Source organism: Magnolia sinica, chromosome 7 (genome assembly GCF_029962835.1).
Source record: "Magnolia sinica isolate HGM2019 chromosome 7, MsV1, whole genome shotgun sequence".
NCBI classification, from domain to species: domain Eukaryota; kingdom Viridiplantae; phylum Streptophyta; class Magnoliopsida; order Magnoliales; family Magnoliaceae; genus Magnolia; species Magnolia sinica.
The window spans coordinates 10,613,028-10,617,101 of record NC_080579.1 but is presented as its reverse complement, the minus strand read 5'-3'; the positions used below and the strand labels follow the sequence as shown (position 1 = coordinate 10,617,101).

The following is a 4,074-nucleotide window of genomic DNA, read 5'->3' as shown; positions in this document are numbered from 1 at the left end:
GCCCTTAAGCTTGGTGAACGCTTCCTGGCATTGCTCAGTCCACTCGTACGGAGCATCCTTTTGAAGAAGAGTACATAAAGGATGAGAGAGGAGACTAAAGTCTTTTATGAATTGCCTGTAAAATCCTGCATGTCCTAAGAAGGATCGCACGTCTCTGATGTTCTTGGGTGGAGGTAGGTTAGAGATAAGATCAATTTTTGCCTTATCTACCTCGATTCCCTTGAACGAGATGATATGCCCAAGGACAATTCCCTTCTGAACCATGAAATGACACTTCTCCCAATTAAGTACCAAGTTCTTTTCTTCACATCTTTTCAGCACACATTTAAGACTTTCCAAGCACTTGCTGAAAGATGGACCGTAAACAGAGAAATCATCTATGAAGACCTCTAGATATTGCCCCACCATATTAGAAAAGATACTAAGCATACATCGCTAAAAGGTGGCAGGGGCATTACATAGTCCGAATGGCATCCTTCGGTAGGCAAAGGTGCCGTAGGGACATATAAATGTGGTCTTTTCCTGGTCTTCAGGGGCTATCTCTATCTGGTTGTAGCCCAAATACCCGTCAAGGAAACTGTAATAGGAATGACCAGCTAACCTTTCCAGGATCTAATCAATGAATGGTAAAGGAAAGTGGTCTTTCCTCGTGACGGTATTCAACTTCCTGTAGTCAATGCACATTCTCCAACCAGTAGTGACTCTAGTTGGCACGAGTTCATTATTGGCATTGGCTACGATGGTGATTCCGGACTTCTTAGGGACCACTTGAGTTGGACTCATCCATTGACTATCAGATATAGGGTATATGATACCCACGTCCAATAGTTTAAGAACCTCAGCCTTAACCACTTCCTTCATGTTTGGATTTAGTCTACGTTGTGGTTGCCGAGCAGTTTTTGTATTATCCTCAAGATATATGCGGTGAGTACAAATCAAGGGATCGATTCCCTTGAGGTCCGCTATCGTCCATCCCAGGGCTCCTTTATGCTCAATGAGAGTAGATATGAGCATACTCTCCTGTTCTTTCTCCAGGTGGGCAGAGATCACCACCGGGTATGTCTCATCTTGACCTAAATAGGCATATTTCAAATCAGAGGGCAAAGGTTTTAGGTCAAGCTTCGGCGGCTTGAGGTTAGACGGTAGAGGCACTACATCGGTTTGTGGCAATTCTTCAAATTGTGGCCTCCACCGGTTAACTTCAAGTACCGGTGCAGTATCAAGTAAGGTGCACGTCTCCCTAATCATGTCATCATCAAAATCATGGGAGTGGGCCAGGCACGTCTCTAGATGGTCGGAGGATAAGGTTAGAGGTGTCGTATCTTCCACGAAAGAGTCAATCATGTTAATGTCGTGGAAATCGTCATCCTCCTCTAAGTTTCTGCCGTTATTGAAAAAGATGTTTGACTCCAATGTCATATTTCCAAAAGACATAGTCATGACACTATTCCTGCAATTGATAATTACATTTGAAGTGGCAAGGAATGGGCGGCCAAGAATGACGGGGATCTGAGTGCTTATGTTATTGATGGGTTCGGTGTCCAGGATGATAAAATCTACGGGGTAGTAAAATCTATCAACTTGGACCAACACATCTTCGATTATCCCTCTTGGTACACGAATAGAGCGATCATCAAGTTGTAGTGTGGTTAGGGTGGGTTTTAATTCACCCAAACCTAACTGTTTGTATACCGAGTAGGGAATCAGATTGACGCTCGCTCCTAAGTCAAGAAGTGTGTGATCAATTCGATGGTTCCCGATTACACATGATATGGTTGGGCTATCGGGATCTTTGAATTTCTGTGGCACGTCTTGCTTTAGGATAGCACTCACTTTCTCAGTCAAGAAAATTTTCTTTTGAATACTTTGCCGTCTTTTGGTCGTGCATAAGTCTTTCAGAAATTTGGCATATGAAGGAATCTGTTTCACGACATCAAGTAGAGGAATGTTGACTTTCACTTGTTTCAACACCTCTAAAATATCTTGAGAGTTAGAGAGAGGTTTCGGTAAAACCAACCGTTGGGGAAACAGAGCAACTGGCTTCTCTAGAAGTTTTGGTTCTATTTTTTGTGGGGCATCACTGGATCCACCATTGTTGTCCTCTTCTGGTTCTTGAGGCTTTTCGGGCCTAACCGGAAGAGATTTATTAATGATCTTTCCACTCCTAAGAGTGGTGATGGATTTAGCGTGCCCCATCTGATTTGAAGAGCTGGGATCATTAATCTCGTACTGCGGTTTAGGATTGGGGAGAGGTTGTGCAGGAAGCATCCCCTTTTCTATAACCGTCATACGAGAATCTATCTTTTGCATAAAATCTGTAATTCCCCGCATTGCCTGAGCCAGCTCTTGTATGGAATTTTGAACCGGTTCCTCTTGAGGTTTTACTTGATTTGGATTTTGATTGAAGAAACCTGGAGGAGTAGTCGTTTATCCATTCCTCTAACTAAAGTTTGGATGATTTTTCCAGCCAGGATTGTATGTATTGGAGTTAGGTCCAATAAAAGGTCTTTGATAGTTATTTACGGCATTAGCTTGTTCATTCAACACTTCTCGAAAGGCGGGTATTGTAGGACAATTTTCAGTTGTATGAATGTTGCAATCACAGATGCCGCAAACAATTTCATTAACCTTATCCTTCTTTCCTTCCATGGCCTCGACTTTCCTTATGAGCGTAGTCACTTTACACTTGAGATCATCATCTTCTTTCAATAGATATAATCCACCTTTCTCCTTTAATTGAGTCGGCCTAGACGTGGTGTTTGATTTTGGGTAATAGTCCCAAGATTGTGTTTTTTCAGCCAGACTGTCGAGGTAGTCCCATACCTCGTCGACATCTTTATTAATGAACTCTCCATTACACATTGTCTCAACCATTTGGCGCATGGAAGATGTCAGTCCATCGTAGAAAAAATTTGTAATGCGCCACGTTTCAAATCCGTGTTGTGGGCATGAACTGACCAAATCTTTGAACCTTTCCCAACATTGGAAGAATGTTTCATCTTCCTTTTGGGCAAAGTTCATGATTGCTTTTCTGAGGGTAATCGTTTTATGATGTGGGAAGAATTTTTTTATGAATTCCCTCTGCATGTCGTTCCATGTGCCAATGGATCTAGGACGCAGTGAATGTAACCACGTCTTAGCTTTCTCTTTTAAGGAAAAAGGAAAGAGTTTCAGCCTAATTGTATCCTCAGATACATTAGGAAAACATAATGTAGCTATAATCTTATCGAACTCTTTCAAATGTAAATATGGACTCTCTGATTCAAGTCCATGGAATTTGGGAAAGAGTTGGATAACTCCTGGCTTGATGTCCATTTGTCTTGTGTTTTTAGGAAAAATCATGCATGAGGGCATACTCACTCCCGCCGGTTGTAGATAATCTCATAAAGTACGAGGCGGGGGTGCCTGATGCACCTCGTTCTCATCTTGGGTATCCTCCACCCTGGGTGGAAGTAGAGGAGGTTGGTCTTCAGCCATAATTCAATTAACTCAGGGGATTTCGAGCAGTGTCTAGTCCTGCGATGGATAGTCAACCCCTCAACCAATCCTCCTTCAGTTAAGAGACGTCGAGTGTCGTCACGAGTCCACTTGGGCATGAAACACTCGCATCCCTCAAATTAAATTTGAAACCTAATCCTAAGAAAGAAAATCTAAAAAGAAAGAGAGGGTTGGAGAGGAGTTACCAAATTGGAGGCCCTAAGTTGAAGACCTGCAAAATAAAACAAAATAAGTTAGATTCTAAAAAGGAGAAGAACAATCCTTTAAAAGAAAGGTAGCAGTGAACTGATTTCTAAAAGAAGGAATTCCTAAAAGAAAGTGAAAATTTCTAAAATTAGGAAAGTCCTAAACTAAAAAGAAAATTACTAAAAGAGAACTGAAAAATAGAAAGTAGGGAAGGAGCTTACCGAATTAGAAATTTCTATCTTAAAGGCCTACAAAATAGGAAGGTTAGTTTCTAAACAAAAATTCTAAAAATAAATTAGGAAACAAAATTAGATTCTAAAAGAGTGAAAATTAGAAAGTAAAAAACAAAAGAGGAAAGTTTCTAAAAATAAACTACTTCCTAAAAATAGA

At 41.0% G+C, this 4,074-nt stretch overlaps 1 non-coding gene across 1 annotated transcript; it reads left to right on the top strand.

Annotated features, from left to right (window-relative positions):
- The first annotated feature begins 2,932 nt into the window (after nucleotides 1-2,932).
- Nucleotides 2,933-3,039, top strand: LOC131252209 (small nucleolar RNA R71). The gene has a single exon (XR_009174241.1). It is a non-coding gene; the product is annotated as a small nucleolar RNA R71 (small nucleolar RNA).
- The last annotated feature ends 1,035 nt before the right edge of the window (nucleotides 3,040-4,074 follow it).